At 51.5% G+C, this 19,723-nt stretch overlaps 17 non-coding genes across 17 annotated transcripts; 13 read left to right on the top strand and 4 right to left on the bottom strand.

Moving 5' to 3' along the window:
• Nucleotides 1–127: 127 nt before the first annotated feature.
• On the top strand, nucleotides 128–198 carry Trnag-gcc. The gene has a single exon. It is a non-coding gene; the product is annotated as a tRNA-Gly (tRNA).
• Nucleotides 199–573: 375 nt separating this feature from the next.
• Nucleotides 574–646, top strand: Trnam-cau. The gene has a single exon. It is a non-coding gene; the product is annotated as a tRNA-Met (tRNA).
• Nucleotides 647–1,219: 573 nt separating this feature from the next.
• Trnai-aau lies at nucleotides 1,220–1,294 on the top strand. The gene has a single exon. It is a non-coding gene; the product is annotated as a tRNA-Ile (tRNA).
• A 592-nt stretch (nucleotides 1,295–1,886) lies between these two features.
• On the bottom strand, nucleotides 1,887–1,958 carry Trnaa-ugc. Its single transcript has one exon. It is a non-coding gene; the product is annotated as a tRNA-Ala (tRNA).
• A 340-nt stretch (nucleotides 1,959–2,298) lies between these two features.
• Nucleotides 2,299–2,369, top strand: Trnag-gcc. Its single transcript has one exon. It is a non-coding gene; the product is annotated as a tRNA-Gly (tRNA).
• A 375-nt stretch (nucleotides 2,370–2,744) lies between these two features.
• Trnam-cau lies at nucleotides 2,745–2,817 on the top strand. Its single transcript has one exon. It is a non-coding gene; the product is annotated as a tRNA-Met (tRNA).
• Nucleotides 2,818–8,927: 6,110 nt separating this feature from the next.
• Nucleotides 8,928–9,001, top strand: Trnai-aau. Its single transcript has one exon. It is a non-coding gene; the product is annotated as a tRNA-Ile (tRNA).
• Nucleotides 9,002–9,594: 593 nt separating this feature from the next.
• On the bottom strand, nucleotides 9,595–9,666 carry Trnaa-ugc. Its single transcript has one exon. It is a non-coding gene; the product is annotated as a tRNA-Ala (tRNA).
• Nucleotides 9,667–16,021: 6,355 nt separating this feature from the next.
• Nucleotides 16,022–16,094, top strand: Trnam-cau. Its single transcript has one exon. It is a non-coding gene; the product is annotated as a tRNA-Met (tRNA).
• A 305-nt stretch (nucleotides 16,095–16,399) lies between these two features.
• On the top strand, nucleotides 16,400–16,471 carry Trnae-uuc. Its single transcript has one exon. It is a non-coding gene; the product is annotated as a tRNA-Glu (tRNA).
• A 198-nt stretch (nucleotides 16,472–16,669) lies between these two features.
• Trnai-aau lies at nucleotides 16,670–16,743 on the top strand. Its single transcript has one exon. It is a non-coding gene; the product is annotated as a tRNA-Ile (tRNA).
• Nucleotides 16,744–17,346: 603 nt separating this feature from the next.
• Nucleotides 17,347–17,418, bottom strand: Trnag-ucc. The gene has a single exon. It is a non-coding gene; the product is annotated as a tRNA-Gly (tRNA).
• A 342-nt stretch (nucleotides 17,419–17,760) lies between these two features.
• Trnag-gcc lies at nucleotides 17,761–17,831 on the top strand. The gene has a single exon. It is a non-coding gene; the product is annotated as a tRNA-Gly (tRNA).
• Nucleotides 17,832–18,212: 381 nt separating this feature from the next.
• Trnam-cau lies at nucleotides 18,213–18,285 on the top strand. Its single transcript has one exon. It is a non-coding gene; the product is annotated as a tRNA-Met (tRNA).
• Nucleotides 18,286–18,590: 305 nt separating this feature from the next.
• Trnae-uuc lies at nucleotides 18,591–18,662 on the top strand. The gene has a single exon. It is a non-coding gene; the product is annotated as a tRNA-Glu (tRNA).
• A 198-nt stretch (nucleotides 18,663–18,860) lies between these two features.
• On the top strand, nucleotides 18,861–18,934 carry Trnai-aau. The gene has a single exon. It is a non-coding gene; the product is annotated as a tRNA-Ile (tRNA).
• Nucleotides 18,935–19,537: 603 nt separating this feature from the next.
• Nucleotides 19,538–19,609, bottom strand: Trnag-ucc. Its single transcript has one exon. It is a non-coding gene; the product is annotated as a tRNA-Gly (tRNA).
• Nucleotides 19,610–19,723: the final 114 nt, after the last annotated feature.

Genomic DNA, 19,723 nt, shown 5'->3' with positions numbered 1-19,723 from the left:
AGGCAGTACAGTGCAGGATTCAGCGTCTGCAGCATTTTCTCGACAGAATGCTACGGCGCTTGACGGCAGTCCCACGTTATCTCGAGACATCTGCTCGGGAAGCAGCGAAAGATTGCTACTGGTCTGAGCATCGGTGGTTCAGTGGTAGAATGCTCGCCTGCCACGCGGGCGGCCCGGGTTCGATTCCCGGCCGATGCATCGTTTTGCTTTTCCCGCGGTGCCGTGTGGCTTGCGCGCTTGAGATGCACGATCCACAAGAATGTATAGCGGGATTCCCTTGAGAAGAACCGAGAACGCAGCACGCGCGGTTCCCCACTCAGACGCTCGCGTCATGTTCTGCGGACTGGCGTCGGCCTGGCCTCACAAGTTGCTGTGTCCAGGTGCCTCCGAGGCAATGAACTTGAACGACGGGGAGTACTGCCCATCGTTGCAAAAGCTGCAGCACCACCACAATCAACTGGGCCGGCAATGCACGTGTAGCAACAGAACACGTTATCCACCAAGTAGTGTATCTCTGCGTCTAACAATGGGTACGCTACTTGCCCAGTTCCCAGGACCAACGGTCCGCCCCGTGCCTCGGTAGCGCAGTAGTCAGCGCGTAAGTCTCATAATTTTAAGGTCGTGAGTTCGATCCTCACCCGGGGCATTTAATTTTCTGTGACTCACGGTGGTGCTGTCGCTAGGGCTCGAACTTATTTCTTGTTTGTTATCCACAACGTTTCAACGCTTCAGAGAGAAAATTTATACTTCCTGTTATTGATACTGACAGCTTTCCTTTTCCTCTTCTCCCAGTAGAGCATGAAGCCAAAAGCATTGCTCTGAGACTTTTGAGGTGCGCGCCTTGCCAGCCAGTATGCGCAATGACGTTCGCAAAGAGAGAAGGGTGCCGACACGGGTCTCGGCACGAAATGTGCGAGAGACCATCCGATCCGTCGAACGGACGCCCAAATCCGGTGAGATCTAGTGGCTAGGATGCCTGGCTATCACCCCGGAGGCCCGGGCTCGATTGCCGGTACCGGAACGGAATTTTTTCCACACGAATCGTCTCAAGTTTCAGCAGTGCGTGCTGCCGTTTCCCGTCCTGCTCGCAGTACAGCTACTGTTTCGTGACCGCCAGCAGAACATAGACGGGCGAAGCAGACACACGGTGACCCTAGAAGTGGCGTGTGGCTTCATGCGACGTGTTTCCAGCGTAGGGCTGAGCAACCGTCCGCGTCGAGGCCCGTTAGCTCAGTTGGTTAGAGCGTCGTGCTAATAACGCGAAGGTCGTGGTGTTCGATCCCCCCACGGGCCAGTAGGCTTTTACTACTACGAAAAGGCAGCGCCGATTTCAGCTGGCGAGTGTGATGACCAAAAGATCATCGCCGTGCGTGGACGTTGGCAGAGGATCCGAACCCGACTCGTCGGGAAGCGCTGCAGCATTCGCTCGGCAATGGTCACAATATGTTGAATACGCTGGTTCTCATACGGCAAAGAGAAAATGAAAGAAAATGCCCGATTGCCGACGTGTAACAACTTTGGCCCTTGTCAGTGCTTGGGCGGGTGACCGCATGGGAACACAGGGTACTGTTGGCAATTTTGCTTCCTATTTTTCTTTCTCCTTTGTTTTCGCAGCTGCAGACCGATTCAGTGAGGGAGACGCCACCGTGAAATGAAGGGGCGTGCTGTGTGTCCACCGCCTCGCCTCTCCCTGCCTCTCTCAGTCGTTTCTCGTGCTTGTCGTTTTGATATAGGCCGACTGGAGAGCGTCAGCTCTCGCGTCAGCTGAGCAAAGTCGAGACAAGTCGAGACACACTGTAGGCTGGTCTGCAGCGAGTAAGAGGGAGAAAGAACATTAATTTAACGGCGCGTGGCAAAAGTACTCATACGCAAAGCTGAAAGCCTGCTGCGGTGGCCGGGAATCGAACCCGGATCAACTGCTTGCAAGGCAACTATGCTGACCTTTACACCACCACCGCACAACCGGGCGCCCCCACGCCGCGCTGTGTCGGCTTCCCGCCAGTCGGCAGCGGCCGAAGGTGATCGTAGCCCTAGGCGCATTACGAGGTAGGCTAGGGGAGCACATGCAGATGCATTCGCACGGCGTATCCATGCACATTTCGCACCCTTTGGCAAGAGTCGGCGCCGGCGACGCAAGAGGACGCAGAGGACGGCGTTCTGGCGGCATTTTTAGGCAGTACAGTGCAGGATTCAGCGTCTGCAGCATTTTCTCGACAGAATGCTACGGCGCTTGACGGCAGTCCCACGTTATCTTGAGACATCTGCTCGGGAAGCAGCGAAAGATTGCTACTGGTCTGAGCATCGGTGGTTCAGTGGTAGAATGCTCGCCTGCCACGCGGGCGGCCCGGGTTCGATTCGCGGCCGATGCATCGTTTTGCTTTTCCCGCGGTGCCGTGTGGTTTGCGCGCTTGAGATGCACGATCCACAAGAATGTATAGCGGGATTCCCTTGAGAAGAACCGAGAACGCAGCACGCGCGGTTCCCCACTCAGACGCTCGCGTCATGTTCTGCGGACTGGCGTCGGCCTGGCCTCACAAGTTGCTGTGTCCAGGTGCCTCCGAGGCAATGAACTTGAACGACGGGGAGTACTGCCCATCGTTGCAAAAGCTGCAGCACCACCACAATCAACTGGGCCGGCAATGCACGTGTAGCAACAGAACACGTTATCCACCAAGTAGTGTATCTCTGCGTCTAACAATGGGTACGCTACTTGCCCAGTTCCCAGGACCAACGGTCCGCCCCGTGCCTCGGTAGCGCAGTAGTCAGCGCGTAAGTCTCATAATTTTAAGGTCGTGAGTTCGATCCTCACCCGGGGCATTTAATTTTCTGTGACTCACGGTGGTGCTGTCGCTAGGGCTCGAACTTATTTCTTGTTTGTTATCCACAACGTTTCAACGCTTCAGAGAGAAAATTTATACTTCCTGTTATTGATACTGACAGCTTTCCTTTTCCTCTTCTCCCAGTAGAGCATGAAGCCAAAAGCATTGCTCTGAGACTTTTGAGGTGCGCGCCTTGCCAGCCAGTATGCGCAATGACGTTCGCAAAGAGAGAAGGGTGCGAGAGACCATCCGATCCGTCGAACGGACGCCCAAATCCGGTGAGATCTAGTGGCTAGGATGCCTGGCTATCACCCCGGAGGCCCGGGCTCGATTGCCGGAACCGGAACGGAATTTTTTCCACACGAATCGTCTCAAGTTTCAGCAGTGCGTGCTGCCGTTTCCCGTCCTGCTCGCAGTACAGCTACTGTTTCGTGACCGCCAGCAGAACATAGACGGGCGAAGCAGACACACGGTGACCCTAGAAGTGGCGTGTGGCTTCATGCGACGTGTTTCCAGCGTAGGGCTGAGCAACCGTCCGCGTTGAGGCCCGTTAGCTCAGTTGGTTAGTTCCGCTTTAGACGCCGTGCAGTGTGGACGTGCCTAGTCTTCCGCTCCGCCGTAGCGTTACGTATAGTGGACTATCGTTTTTGTTTACGTGTTGTGTTGCAACTTCTGTGAGTGTTTCTCCGTCGTTGTTTCGTACCTTGTGTTTTTTTTTCTGTCCTTATTTCAGTGTTTTTTGTGTAGCGGTTTCGACCGCATATTTTGAAAATGTCGTCCCAGGTTATTCCTCGTCAGGCTACAGTTAGTTTTGCTTTTGACAAGTCAACCCGCCATGTGCAACCTAGTTCTCTTGAGATTCATGATTGGTTGGTAGATACCTTTGGTGTTCATTCGGATCAGGTGCACACTGCTTATTTTGATACCGAACTGTATGTTTTCTTTGTTAAGTTTATGGACCCACTTCAGGTTGATAAAATTCTTTCTAAATATGGTCATCAAGTTCTCTTTCGGCATCGGGATGATTCTGTAAGTACCGTGCTGCTTTCCAATGCTTCCATCACGTATACCAATGTTCGTGTTTACAACCTTCCACCGGAGGTGGATAATGTCTATCTTAAGGAGGGTCTACAGAAGTATGGTGATGTAAAGAGCATTCGCCTTGAACGCTGGTCAAGCCAACATCGCCTGCAATGTTACAGTGGTATTCGTTCAGTCGAAATGCACGTTAAGCAGAATATTCCATCTCACATGCAGATCGGTGGATATCGTGTCCATGTAACATATAGTGGTCAGGTTGGCACCTGTTTTTTGTGCAATGAAAGTGGTCACGTGCGTACCGACTGTCCGCGGAGAGTTTTTGTTTTAAAAAATTCTCTCGAACAGCGTCGCAAGTTAACGGTCGCTGACCTCGTTGCAGGTGGTTCTGCTCTTGGTGTAGCACAGTCCAGTGGTAGTAGCGCCCCGCCACAGGTTTTGCGCACCCCTGATACAGAATTTCCTCCTTTGCGTGCTAAATCTGATGTTGTTCCGTCTGTCCCTCAGGTGGGTGTGCCACTTTTGAATAATAAGAGGCGTCGCCCACACGATGGAAATAGTACGGATGAGGATCTCCCTGAGATGCCCCAGTCCGAGCGACCGGCATCCTCCGAGCCACTGTGTACTGTAGCTGCTCCCTGCCCTCCTGAGGTAGCGGTTCCGGTGGCGGCTGCTGGCGCCCCTCCGGCCTCCGACGCAGCTTCTCTCGAGTCGGGTCGTCGGTCGGGCCTGTTGGCGCCGTCTTCCGAACCGACTTCGATGTCACAACAAGTGGAGCCGCGACAACTTCCTGCTTCGCTGCCCCATACCTCTGCCAGCGGAGCTGCTCCGCTTCCTTCCAACTCTGCGGCCTCGGACCTTCCTGCTCACGTTTCGCCTCCATGCAGTCCATGTTTGCCGGAAGCTAGTGCAGGTGTTGACCATTCCGTTTTGTCGGATGTTTCCCCCGCGACCCCGGATCCCGCATGTGGACCGGCGCGGGTGGTGTCGGATACAGAACTTGACCCTCCTACGTCACCGGCGGCTGAAGTTTCCTTGCCCGTCAGTCGACGCAAGTTACGCGTTCAGCCGAACGTTAATGCTGTTCGTAAAAAACCGAAACGTAAGGGATCCGCGGAACGGGGTAGCAGTCCCCCTCCCTCGGATGCCTCCGTCACCCCTGCTATGGACTGTGACGCTGGTGCGTCGGTGTAGGTGATTTGTTTTCTCGCTTTTCTCTCTATGGTTCAAGCATACACCTTTCTTACCTTAAATGTTAACCGTATTGAGTCCGACGTTCGCATTGCCTCTTTGCGGCAGTTTATTTACGACGCCTGTGCGGACGTAGTGTTTTTGCAGGAAGTGTTGTTTTCTGATCTCTCTCTACCTGGATTTCAAACTGTTTTTAATGTCGCGCCGGAATATTCAACAGGAACTGCTCTTTTCTTTCGAGAGGGCATTCCTATTACTGACATTGAATTCCTTGACTCTGGCCGTGGGATTGGTTGTCGTCTTTTTGATCTCCGCCTCGTTGTTTTGTATGCCCCCTCTGGTTCGGGTCACACTGTGGCTCGATCGCGCTTTTATAAAGAAGAGCTTATTTATCTTTTGCGCCAGAGTCCTCGGAGTCTCCTGCTCGGAGGCGATTTTAATTGTGTTTTACGCCCTGCAGACCAGTCCCCCAATTTTAATTATTGCCGTGATTTACATGACTTAGTTCGTACGATGCATCTGCGTGATGTTTGGGAACACAAATATCCAACCCTGGTGAAATATACGTTTTTTACCGCGTCCTCATGCAGTAGACTCGACAGATTCTATTTATCTGATTTTTTATGTGATAAAATTCTTTCTGTCGATGTTATTCCTACTAGTTTTTCTGACCATTGTGCTTTTACTGCAACTGTAAATCTTAGTCGCCAACCTGCAAAACTTTCTCGTTCCCAGTGGATGTTAAATGTTTCCCACCTTGCCGACAGTGCTATGGATGATGTTATAAGTGGCGTGTGGGAGCGATGTCTTCGCTCTGTCCCGCGATACCCCTCCTTGCTGGTTTGGTGGACTGCGTTTGCCAAGCCCAAGATTCGTCAGACTTTGATTTTCTACTGTGCTGATAGGACGCGTGATTTTAAGAACACGTATGAATATTACTACTCTGTCCTGCGTGAACTATATGACGCGGCGGGTACCTCTCCACTGCGGATCCATGATGTTCGTCGTATTAAAGCCAAGCTCTTGAGCCTTAAACGACGACAGATGGATGGTCTGCGAGTTAAGTCGAAACCTCACTCTCTTGTTGAAGGTGAACTGACATCCTTGTACCACCTGCTACGGCATCAGACTCGTCGTCGTCGCTCCTTCATCTCTTCTCTTACGGTGGATGATGGGCGACAGCTTATTGCACAGGAGGAAATGGTTCGTGCTCTTCATCAGTATTACACTAGTCTATATTCTGCCGATGATTCTGGTGAGTCTCTTTCGGATGATGTCTTTGGGGATCTAACTGCGACGATCGCGCCTGACGCGAACGGCGAATTTCTCCGGGAGTTCCAGGTAGATGATGTTTTCGATTTTATTGCTCGCTCTCCGTCCAGTAAATCGCCGGGTCCAGACGGCCTGCCTAAAGAATTTTATCTCCGTTTTTGGCCTCTTTTGGGTGGCATTTTTACGCAGATTTTAAATGAGATTGTCAGGGGGATGGATGTGCCTGCCGATTTTAAAGTAGGGAAAATTGTTTTAATCCCGAAGTCCTCTGGTCGTTTATCTGCTGTCAATCTTCGTCCGCTCACATTGCTGAATTTTGACTATAAGACAGCTGCTAGAGCGCTCAATAGCCGGTTGTCTTCTCTGCTTCGGGGTGTGATTGGTGCACGTCAATGTTGTTTTCATGATAGATCTATTCTGACACCAGTAGCCGAATATCGGGATGTTGTCTCGGTTGCGGCGGTTACAAACGTACATTGTGCCTTTGCCTTCCTTGATTTTTATAAGGCTTTTGATCACGTCAGTCATGTGTTTTTAGATCGTGTTTTAGGTACAATAGGTTTTAACGCTTCATCACGTGGTGTTCTTGGCAATTTGTATAGGGGAATAACAGCTCGGGTGTCAGTCAATGGGCAGCTGACGCCGCCCATTGCTATCCGCCGCGGAGTGCCTCAGGGTAGTCCGCTCTCTATGTCTTTATTCGTATTGTCCCTGGAACCGCTGCTTCGGACTATTGCTCTCAAGCTTCAGGGTATGTCCCTCTCTGGTGGGAAGCTCTCTGTTAAGGCATATGCGGATGATGTCGTTGTTCTCCTCCGTCAACGTGATGATATCCCGTTGTTGAAAGGGGCAGTTGATGCATACTGTCGTGTCTCTGGAGCGCGTCTCAATCAGGGTAAATGTAAGTTCCTTGATATTCGAGGATTTCGCGATGCTGACGTCCCTTGGGCCACTTTTGTCGATCGCCATACGTCCTTGGGGATTATCATTGATCGGTCTCCTCTAAAAATGGCGGCTCTCAATTGGAAATCTGTCACCGAGAAGATACAGGGGGCTCTGATGGTCCATGAGCAACGCTCTGCTACCATTTTGCAAAAAGTCAGAATTTTAGACACCTACGTTCTGTGTAAAGCTTATTATGTTGCTCAGCTGTTCCCACTTCCCATGATGGTGGCGAAAAGGTTGCGCCAATTGTCTAGCAGGTTTATATGGAAGGGCCATCTATTCAAGTTACGTTACGGGGTAATGACGAAACCGCGTCTCTCCGGAGGCTTGGGCCTCTCTGACATTACTCGCAAGGCGTCTGCTTTGTACGTCCGCCGAACGACTCTAATTGTTACGCAAGAAGTGACTTCAATTACATCCAGGCTTTTTACTGTTGTGCGTCCGGCGAGCCTTGCTCCACCTGTCGATGTCGGACGCCTAAATTTTAAGTTGAAACACATTCGGGAATTTTACATTGCGGTGAGTTACCTCGGTGACGTCTTCTTGCGGCGACCGGTGCCAACGACCAAGGGCTTGATTGCCCGCTGGGAGGGGCTGGCCGGTCCCAATCCAATAGAACTGGCGTCTCCATCTGTGTCCTGGAGGAACGTCTGGAAGAACGTTAGTCTGCCGATCCACTCTATGGCCGTGGCGTCCACGTGGTATAGGGTAATAAATAATTTGGTTCCCACCAATGTACGACTGCACCGTATTGGTCTTTCTGACACGGACACCTGTACTCGGTGTGGTCTCCTGGATACCCTTGAACATCGATTCACCTGCTGTGGGCACCTTGCTAATTGGCGTTGGCTCAGGAAACAACTTGCTTTTGTCACTAGGTCTGCTGAAGCCGCTTATACTATTGACATCATCGTCCGGCCCGATTCTTCCTTTTTTCCGCGGACGAAGCTCCATACCGTCATGTGGTTGATTGGCCATTTCGTACATTTTGTCAACAGTTGTCATGAAGAGGATGGACACCTAGCGTTTCGGCAGTACATGCTTACTGCTTACTGGCAGCGCTTGCGATTGCCAGGCCTCCGAGATGATTTTGCCAATATGCTTAGCCTGACATTTGAAAGAGAGGGTGTTGGCTAAGGTCACCTGTGTGAGCCATTTTCTTTTATACTGTTTCTGGATTTGCCGCCTTTATGTATGTTTCTTCTCTACACCAGGACTGAAGTTTTCGTGTTTTAATCTTTATTTCAGTCAGCAGTCTACATTATATAGTCATGTTTTAGGATTTTAATTTCAGTACTGTACTTCTTTTGAAGTGGCTGTGTGGTGGATATTCTTTAATATTTTTTTCAATAGATATATTCGTTCGAGTGGTAGAGTGTCTGCAAAAAAAAAAAAAAAAAAAAAAAGTGGCTAGGATACCTGGCTTTCACCCAGGAGGCCCGGGTTCGATTCCCGGTACCGGAACGGAATTTTTTCCACACGAATCGTGGCAAGTTTGAGCTGTCCGAGCAGCCGTTTGCCGTCCTGCTCGCAATATAGCTACTGTTTCGTGACCGTCAGCAGAATATAGACTAGGGAAGCAGACACACGACGACCATACAAATGGTGTGTGGCTTCATGCCACCTGTTTCCAGCGTAGGGCTGAGCAACTGCATCTGCCGAGGCCCGTTAGCTCAGTTGGTTAGAGCGTCGTGCTAATAACGCGAAGGTCGTGGGTTCGATCCCCCCACGGGCCACTACTCTTTTACTACTACGAAAAGGCAGCGCCGATTTCAGCTGGCGAGTGTGATGACCAAAAGATCATCACCCTGCGTGGAAGTTGACAGAGGATCCGAACCCGACTCGTCGGGAAGCGCTACAGCATTCACTCGGCAATGGCCATAATATCTTGAATACACTGGTTCTCAACCGATAAAGAGAAAATGAAAGAAAATGTCCGATTGCCGATGCGTAACAACTTTGGCCCTTGTCAGTACTTGGGCGGGTGAGCGCATGGGAACACAGGGCACTATTTGCACTTTTACTTCCTATTTTTGTTTCTCCTTTGTTTTCGGAGCTACAGCCCGATTCGGTCAGGGAGACGCCACCGTGAAATGAAGGGGGCGTGCTGTGTGTCCATCGCCTCGCCTCTCCTTACCTCTCTCAGTCGTTTCTCGTGCTTGTCGTTTTGATAAAGGCCGACTTGAGAGCGTCAGCTCTCGCGTCAGCTGAGCAAAGTCGAGACAAGTCGAGACACACTGTAGGCTGGTCTGCATCGAGTAAGAGGGAGAAAGAACATTAATTTAACGGCGCGTGGCAAAAGTACTCATACGCAAAGCTGAAAGCCTGCTGCGGTGGCCGGGAATCGAACCCGGATCAACTGCTTGCAAGGCAACTATGCTGACCTTTACACCACCACCGCACAACCGGGCGCCCCCACGCCGCGCTGTGTCGGCTTCCCGCCAGTCGGCAGCGGCCGAAGGTGATAGTACCTGGCAGGCGCATTTCGAGGCAGGCTAGGGGAGCACATCCAGACGCATTCGGACAGCGTATCCGCGCACATCGCGCGGAGCAGCGGAGCGGTTGCGGCTTTGTTTACATCGCGGGGCGGCGGTCAGCGAGTGTTTCGAGGTCCACGTGTTCAAGTTTCTTCAACGTGAGTACCATGTCGACAGTTACTAGGGCAAACACTGCGCAGTTTGTGTTCGATAGAAATGCTTTGCGGCCCACCGCTTTTGAAATCCACGAATTTATATTCGAAGATTTGAAAATCCCGGAAGATCTAGTGGACACTTTTCAGTTGGATTTCGCGCAATATTCGCTATTTTTGAAGTTCTTTTCCGGCGACATGTGTGAAAAATTTGTTGAAAAATTTGGCGGAGTGCGTAAATTTAGGCATGTCGATGGCACAGTCAGTGATGTGCAGATTGTGCCCTCGGGTTATGGTGTTAGAACGGTTCGAGTATTTAATGTGCCCCCTGAATGCGGCAATGATTTGATTGCACGTGCTCTCACTCAGTACGGCGTAGTGTTGTCGGTAGTTAACGAAAAGTGGTCTAGTGCGTACCGGTACCAGGTTAATAGTGGAGTACGTAGTGTCCGCATTGACTTGAAGAAACACATTCCATCCTACGTAATGATTGCGGGCTGTAGGGCTCAAGTGACTTATATCGGCCAGCCACCCACATGCTCAATTTGTCATTCCACTGAGCATTTACGTGTTGATTGTCCCCGTAGACGACCCGTGCAGCTCCCACGTAGTGACGCTGCGGCTACTGGTGGCCACTTCGTGCCACTACTGAGTGAAATAGTAGCGGGCACTGTATCACAACCCCGCCCTGCCGACCCTATTCGTGCTGAGGATGTACCAAGTGAGGTGAATGTTACTGCAGACGCACCACAGGATCGAATGGAGGACGCTCCCATTTTGTCCTCGGCTGTGGTAGAATCGGATTCAGTTGCTAAGGAGGTCCCAGATGTTTCGGATCATACACCAGTTGCTATTTCGGAAGAGATGGACACCTCCTTACCACCGCCTCCGCCGCCTGAAGAGGTTCCCCTGGCACCGAGGAAAGGGCGTACAAAGAAAAATAAAAATAAGGGTACTAGGAGTCAGCAGTCAGATGACTTGCCGTGCACCCCTGTATCAGAGAGTGGCAGTGAGACTGAAGTTCAGACATCGTGCCCCCCTGCCTCTGACAGCTCTGCGCGCCAGGAGCGTATAAGGGAACAAACAGCACATCTCAAGGTGTTCTTAAATACGGCACGCGAACAGGGTGCGCATGCTGCGAAGCGCAAAAGCGAGCAAAGTAGCGAGCAGCTGCCGCAGCGCACGCGCAGGCATTCGGCGACGTCGGCCGCCGGTACAGCAACAACACAGGCGGCCGAGGCCACGTACACAGACACCGCTGGTGGTCGCGCCCAACCGACCGACCGACCAGCGGAGACGCCCTGGTGGAAGCAGGAGGAGGACGACCCTGGATCCCATTAGCGGCTTTCGGCGGACCTGTTGTAATTCGTGCCCCGTTTACCTGCGACGTTATGTTACGCTGTTCCTGCACGCTGACAGTAATTTTCTGCACAGAATTGTCCACGAGTTACGTAATGGGTTGCAGTGCTTCTTGACAGTTTTATTGGTGTGCTTAAGACGCTGCATCTGCGTCTTCCGTTTCTCATTTTTCTTGCTAATGCTTGAGTGTCTGTGTTTTAAATGGCCGCCGCTCGTCAACATCTAAAGATCTTCTCAGTTTTATCACTCAATGTAAATCGCATCATAGCTGCGCATAAAATAGCAAGTTTTATAGACTTTTTAACTTTGGGAGGCTATGACGTTGCATTGCTCCAAGAAGTTACTGTTAAGCGCTTCAATAACGTCCCTGGTTATGATGTCATCTATAACATTAACGTTGAAGGTACTTGTGGCACCGCTGTTCTTTATAAAACTGTATTGCAACCAACTAACGTTCAATTTTTACCGAATGGCCGCTTACTTACGTGTACGATCCAGGATGTCACATTTATTAATATATACGCGCCGAGTGGCACTGATCATAAACGTGCACGTTCTGTTTTTTTTAATCAAGATGTGGTTCCGTTTTTTGCGTCGACCCGCAATGTCGTAGTTGGCGGCGATTTTAACTGTGTTACTGCCGCAGCCGATCAATTTCCCACGGCTACCATGTGCCCGGAACTTTCCCAACTAATTGTGACAAATGACTTGATCGATGTTTGGCGTCATTTTCATCCTACCACGACGCAATACACACATTTTTATGCGAACGGTGCCAGCAGAATTGATCGCATTTATGTGTCGCGGCCGCTTCAAACCTATCTTCATAGGGTTGCGGTACATCCCGTCGCTTTTAGCGATCACTGCGGGGTTGTGTGTGACGTGCAATTACTGGCACATAGGCAGGCGCCCCCTTCCCGTGTTTGGAAACTCAATACCCGTCATCTCTCTGACGCCGGTTTACGTTGCGAGATTCAGAACGTGTGGCAGTTTTGTTCTGAAAAACGGGGAAGCTATGCCTCGGTCTTACAATGGTGGGTCGACCTAGCCAAACCGCAGTTGCGCAGTGTTGCGATGCGGTATGCAAGGGAGGCGTCATTTTGGGAGAGGCGCACCATTGCCTTTTATCAGCAGTGCCTCCAGGATGCGCTTGATGCGCCCGTGGCGCCAGATCAAAACTTACGCGCACGTTTGAATAGAATTAAAAGCAAGATACTCCAGCATCACCTCCACAAGGCACAAGGTGTTCTGATCAGGAGCCGACCGCAGTGTGAGACCATTGACGAAGTGCCAACGCTTTACCACTTGGCACGCGAGAAACGGTTGGCGCGGAGGAAAGACATTACCACCCTCATCACGGACACTGGTGCTCGTCTCACGGCGAAGCATGAGATCGTTCCCCACGTCACCGACCACTTTAAGAGGTTGTTCGGACGGACAGCTGCCGATGATGTCGCACGTTCATTTCTGTTAGATGAATTGGATACTGTCATCTCCGAATCTGACCGTCAGTCACTGGATGAGATGTTGTCACGGGACGATGTGAAAGACGTGTTGCGTTCGTGTCGTCGAGGGAAGTCTCCAGGTCCAGATGGCCTTCCCATCGAATTTTACCTGGCTTATTGGGATATTTTCGGTGAGACATTGACGATCATGATAAATGAAATTGTTCGTGGTGCTGCTGTCCCTTCGAAGTTCGTTGCAGGGCGTATTATATTAATTCCGAAGACACCGACAGCATGCCGTGTTGAGGCATTACGCCCTATCACACTTTTAAATGCAGACTATAAACTGGCGGCACGATGCCTCGCAACGAAACTCAGTGTGCTCATGGACAAGATAATCAGTCCCTTTCAGTCGTGTGGTGTGCAACGCCGTAGTATTTTTCACGCTGCGGCTTCATACCGAGACGTGGTCGCGTACGCAGCCATTAATGACCTGTCCGCTGGCATTCTCTCAATCGACTTTGCCAATGCATTCGACCGTATCGGGCACGATTATCTTCTGTCCGTCATGACAAAACTGGGGTTCGGCGGCCACTTTCTCGATGCTATACGGAATCTTTTAACGTCGGCGACGTCCGTCATTGTCATCAATGGTTGGCAGTCGCCGCCCATTCCTATTACAAGATCCGTCAGACAGGGCTGTCCTTTATCAATGCTCCTATTTGTCATTGCGCTCGACCCGTTTTTGCGCGCAGTCGGTCGAATCATTGAAGGTGTCCAGCTCTGTCACGTCTCTCTCAAATGTGCTGCCTATGCTGACGACGTGGGACTTTTCATGGGGCGGGCACATGACTTGGACAGAGTTCGTGATGTTCTGATATTGTACGAACGTGCCTCTGGCGCCGTTCTGAATGTGCGGAAAACTGTATTGGTACCACTGGGTCGTCGGGGACTGTCTGCTGAACGGGACTGGTTCCGTGTTGTGCGCACCCACAAAATTTTAGGACTCGACATTGTAGCGTGCCCACAAAAAATGCAAGTTTTAAACTGGAGACGCGTTCTTGGCACTGTGAAGGCCCTATGTCGCAGCCACTCAGGTCGCCGCCTCAACTTACATCAACGTGTGGCTGTCATTAACACATTCATCTTATCGAATGCGTGGTACATCGCCCAACTGCTTAGTGTTCCGAAGCCGATCGGGAGGGCGATTTCGCAGGCAGTCTACTGGCTCCTGTGGCGGCATGAAATTTTTAAAGTCAAGGCTTCGACCTGTGTCATCGACAGGCAGCTGGGCGGCCTCGGTTTCACCGACGTTCCACGCAAATGCGGCGCTCTGCTCGTCCACCGGACGGCCACCCTGCAGTCCGACAACCCGGCAGGAAGCACCGCGGCACTCCTGGAGCTCTACCGCCCACGCTCTGAAGCGGCGCCCGTCTCTCTCGCGGCCATCCCGTATAAGATGTCCTACATACGGGAGTACTTTTTAACGAGGAGCTACGCTCTTTCAACGGCTACCGACAGACACAGGACCGCCCGCGGACTCTACGTTGCCCTGACTGGACAACCTCCGCGTCATAAACTGGTGTTCCGGAACCCCACAGTGGAATGGGTGAACGTGTGGGCAAACATCAACAACCCGGTGTTGCCGTCGGACGTGAGTGCGCTCTGGTTTAAGATCGTCAACAACACCCTAGCGACGAACCAGCGGCTTGCCGACATTCATCTCCTTCCCTCTGCCAACTGTGGTAGATGTGGTGCTGTGGACACACGGGAACATCGTTTTGAGTGTGCATCGGTGTCGACGGTATGGCGGTTGTGTCAACGAATGGTCGCCCACATTAATAGAACGCCTCCTCACCTTGTGACTGTTCGTCGTGTGATAGTGCCTAACTTCAAAGCTTTCCCGCGGACGAAAAATAACGCCACTGTCTGGATCTTAGGGCATACGATTTATGCCCTTATCGATATGGCCGTCACTGATACTGTGATTTACCTAGATTATTTGTGGGCCCAGTATATGACACTGAAGGATTGCGTTCAATTTCGCGAATTGTTTGCGAATTTTTTGAAGGCGGCCTTGGATTACGGCTATGAAATGGAACTGCGGCAAACACCTTGAACTGAGATTTACTGAGCTGACGCGTTCTATTTTTAATTTCTTTTTCCTTCTTTTCTTTGTTTTATTTGCGTTATGGTTGGTGACTTGTGCCACACCCACACTACGGGTCGTTCTGGTTTTATCTCCAAGAGAGGAGTGTCCTTTTACTTTTGAGGAATTTTATTTTGTTCACAAGACTTCATGGGTATTTTAGAAGATACAGCCTGTTTGTGTGGAACATTCATAGTTGCAGGAGTGTTTTTTTCCAATCTCTTAAATCCTGTTCCCGGACTGTCGCGATTTCATTTTATTACTTTCCTGTGATTTCTGTTTCTTTCGTGTGATGCACACATCGACATAAACTCTCATGTTGTGCTGTTGTGCTGCGTTGCCACCTGTTTTGTAACAACTCTCTGCTACATCGGAGTGACTGACGTTAGTCAGGAGGGACAATATATTTTTCTTTTAAGTGGAATATGAGTTTAGTTGAACTACGAGCAGAAGAGTTGAACCAGCGGAGGAAAGAAGACCGTCCACGAATTCCGCGATAAAATTTTTCTTAGTTCTCCATTTTTTCTGTGGAAGAAGACACCACACCATCTGAGCAGAAGATGATTTTGTTTTAAGTTATACCACGGTTCCACGAAGTTCGACAGTAAAGCAAATATAGCGATGAAGCTCGCCGAAGAAGGCATATTTTGGTGAGAGTAAGGAGGGCTATAAGGGGAGTAAAAAAAAAAAAAAATAAAATAAAAAAAAAAAAAAATAAAAAAAAAAAAAAAAAAAAGTGGTAGAATGCTCGCCTGCCACGCGGGCGGCCCGGGTTCGATTCCCGGCCGATGCATCATTTTGCTTTTCCCGCGATGATGCTGCCGCGTGGCTTGAGCGCTTGAGATGCACGATCCACAAGAATGTGTAGCTGGATTTCCCTTGAGAAGGACCGAGAACGCAGCACTCGCGGGTCCCCACTAGGACGCTCGCATCTTGTTCTACAGACTAGCGTCGGCCTGGCCTCACAAGTCGCTGGGTCCGGGTGCCTCCGAGGCTCTGAACTTTAACGACAAGGAGTGCTGCCTATCGTTGCAACAGCTGCAGCAGCACCGCAATCAACTGGGCCGGCAGTGCACGTGTAGCAACAGAACACGTTATCCAGGAAGTACAGTGTCTCTACGTCTAATATTGGGTACGGTATTTAGCCAGTTTCCAGGACAAGCGGTGCACCCGTGCCTCGGTAGCGCAGTAGGCAGCGCGTAAGTCTCATAATCTTAAGGTCGTGAGTTCGATCCTCACCCGGGGCATTTAATTTTCTGTGACTGATGGTGGTGCTGTTGCTAGGGCGCCAACGTATTTCTTGTTTGTTATCCACAACGTTTCAACGCTTCAGCGGGAAAATGTTTACTTCCTGTTATTGCTACTTACAGCTTCCCTTTTCCTCTTCTCCCAGCAGAGCATGAAGCCAAAAGCGTTGCTCTGCGACGTTTGAGGTGCGCGCTTTGCCAGTCAGTATGTGCAAAGATGCTCGCAAAGAGAGAGGGGCGCCGACGCGGCACTCGACACGAAATGCGACAAGCGACCGTACGAACGGTCGAACGAAACGGCCACATCCGGTGTGGTCTAGTGGCTAGGATACCTGGCTTTCACCCAGGAGGCCCCGGTTCGATTCCCGGTACCGGAACGGAATTTTTTCCACACGAATCGTGGCAAGTTTGAGCTGTCCGAGCAGCCGTTTGCCGTCCTGCTCGCAATATAGCTACTGTTTCGTGACCGTCAGCAGAATATAGACTAGGGAAGCAGACACACGACGACCATAGAAATGGTGTATGGCTTCATGCCACCTGTTTCCAGCGTAGGGCTGAGCAGCTGCATCTGCCGAGGCCCGTTAGCTCAGTTGGTTAGAGCGTCGTGCTAATAACGCGAAGGTCGTGGGTTCGATCCCCCCACGGGCCACTACTCTTTTACTACTACGAAAAGGCAGCGCCGATTTCAGCTGGCGAGTGTGATGACCAAAAGATCATCACCCTGCGTGGAAGTTGACAGAGGATCCGAACCCGACTCGTCGGGAAGCGCTACAGCATTCACTCGGCAATGGCCATAATATCTTGAATACACTGGTTCTCAACCGATAAAGAGAAAATGAAAGAAAATGTCCGATTGCCGATGCGTAACAACTTTGGCCCCTGTCAGTACTTGGGCGGGTGAGCGCATGGGAACACAGGGCACTATTTGCACTTTTACTTCCTATTTTTGTTTCTCCTTTGTTTTTGGAGCTACAGCCCGATTCGGTCAGGGAGACGCCACCGTGAAATGAAGGGGGCGTGCTGTGTGTCCATCGCCTCGCCTCTCCTTACCTCTCTCAGTCGTTTCTCGTGCTTGTCGTTTTGATAAAGGCCGACTTGAGAGCGTCAGCTCTCGCGTCAGCTGAGCAAACAAGTCGAGACACGAGACAAGTCGAGACACACTAAGGGCTGGTATGCAGCGAGTAAGAGGGCGAAAAAACAATAATTTAAGAGCGCGTGGCAAAAGTACTCATACGCGAAATTAAAAGCCTGCTGCGGTGGCCGGGAATCGAACCCGGATCAACTGCTTGGAAGGCAACTATGCTGACCATTACACCACCACCGCACAAGCGAGCGCCGCGCGTCCGCGCTGTGTCGGCTTCCCGCCAGTCGGCAGCGGCCGAAGGTGATAGTACCTGGCAGGCGCATTTCGAGGCAGGCTAGGGGAGCACATCCAGACGCATTCGGACAGCGTATCCGCGCACATTTCGCATCCTTTGGCAAGAGTTGGGCGCCGGCGACGCAAGAGTACGCAGAGGCCCGCGTTCTGGCGGCATTTTTAAGCAGTGCAGTGCAGGATTCAGCGTCTGCAGCATCTTTCCCACAGAATGCTACGGCGCTTGACGGCAGTCCCACTTTCCCTTGAGACGTCTGCTCGGAAAGCAGCGTCAAGTTACCGCTGGCCGCAGCATCGGTGGTTCAGTGGTAGAATGCTCGCCTGCCACGCGGGCGGCCCGGGTTCGATTCCCGGCCGATGCATCATTTTGCTTTTCCCGCGATGATGCTGCCGCGTGGCTTGAGCGCTTGAGATGCACGATCCACAAGAATGTGTAGCTGGATTTCCCTTGAGAAGGACCGAGAACGCAGCACTCGCGGGTCCCCACTAGGACGCTCGCATCATGTTCTACAGACTAGCGTCGGCCTGGCCTCACAAGTTGCTGGGTCCGGGTGCCTCCGAGGCTCTGAACTTTAACGACAAGGAGTGCTGCCTATCGTTGCAACAGCTGCAGCAGCACCGCAATCAACTGGGCCGGCAGTGCACGTGTAGCAACAGAACACGTTATCCAGGAAGTACAGTGTCTCTACGTCTAATATTGGGTACGGTATTTACCCAGTTTCCAGGACAAGCGGTGCACCCGTGCCTCGGTAGCGCAGTAGGCAGCGCGTAAGTCTCATAATCTTAAGGTCGTGAGTTCGATCCTCACCCGGGGCATTTAATTTTCTGTGACTGATGGTGGTGCTGTTGCTAGGGCGCCAACGTATTTCTTGTTTGTTATCCACAACGTTTCAACGCTTCAGCGGGAAAATGTTTACTTCCTGTTATTGCTACTTACAGCTTCCCTTTTCCTCTTCTCCCAGCAGAGCATGAAGCCAAAAGCATTGCTCTGCGACGTTTGAGGTGCGCGCCTTGCCAGTCAGTATGTGCAAAGATGCTCGCAAAGAGAGAGGGGCGCCGACGCGGCACTCGACACGAAATGCGACAAGCGACCGTACGAACGGTCGAACGAAACGGCGACATCCGGTGTGGTCTAGTGGCTAGGATACCTGGCTTTCACCCAGGAGGCCCGGGTTCGATTCCCGGTACCGGAACGGAATTTTTTCCACACGAATCGTGGCAAGTTTGAGCTGTCCGAGCAGCCGTTTGCCGTCCTGCTCGCAATATAGCTACTGTTTCGTGACCGTCAGCAGAATATAGACTAGGGAAGCAGACACACGACGACCATAGAAATGGTGTGTGGCTTCATGCCACCTGTTTCCAGCGTAGGGCTGAGCAACTGCATCTGCCGAGGCCCGTTAGCTCAGTTGGTTAGAGCGTCGTGCTAATAACGCGAAGGTCGTGGGTTCGATCCCCCCACGGGCCACTACTCTTTTACTACTACGAAAAGGCAGCGCCGATTTCAGCTGGCGAGTGTGATGACCAAAAGATCATCACCCTGCGTGGAAGTTGACAGAGGATCCGAACCCGACTCGTCGGGAAGCGCTACAGCATTCACTCGGCAATGGCCATAATATCTTGAATACACTGGTTCTCAACCGATAAAGAGAAAATGAAAGAAAATGTCCGATTGCCGATGCGTAACAACTTTGGCCCCTGTCAGTACTTGGGCGGGTGAGCGCATGGGAACACAGGGCACTATTTGCACTTTTACTTCCTATTTTTGTTTCTCCTTTGTTTTCGGAGCTACAGCCCGATTCGGTCAGGGAGACGCCACCGTGAAATGAAGGGGGCGTGCTGTGTGTCCATCGCCTCGCCTCTCCTTACCTCTCTCAGTCGTTTCTCGTGCTTGTCGTTTTGATAAAGGCCGACTTGAGAGCGTCAGCTCTCGCGTCAGCTGAGCAAACAAGTCGAGACACGAGACAAGTCGAGACACACTAAGGGCTGGTATGCAGCGAGTAAGAGGGCGAAAAAACAATAATTTAAGAGCGCGTGGCAAAAGTACTCATACGCGAAATTAAAAGCCTGCTGCGGTGGCCGGGAATCGAACCCGGATCAACTGCTTGGAAGGCAACTATGCTGACCATTACACCACCACCGCACAAGCGAGCGCCGCGCGTCCGCGCTGTGTCGGCTTCCCGCCAGTCGGCAGCGGCCGAAGGTGATAGTACCTGGCAGGCGCATTTCGAGGCAGGCTAGGGGAGCACATCCAGAC

This window comes from Schistocerca piceifrons, unplaced genomic scaffold (genome assembly GCF_021461385.2).
Source record: "Schistocerca piceifrons isolate TAMUIC-IGC-003096 unplaced genomic scaffold, iqSchPice1.1 HiC_scaffold_572, whole genome shotgun sequence".
Lineage (NCBI taxonomy): Eukaryota > Metazoa > Arthropoda > Insecta > Orthoptera > Acrididae > Schistocerca > Schistocerca piceifrons.
The sequence above is the reverse complement of the archived record's forward strand: the minus strand, read 5'-3'. Positions and strand labels throughout refer to the sequence as shown.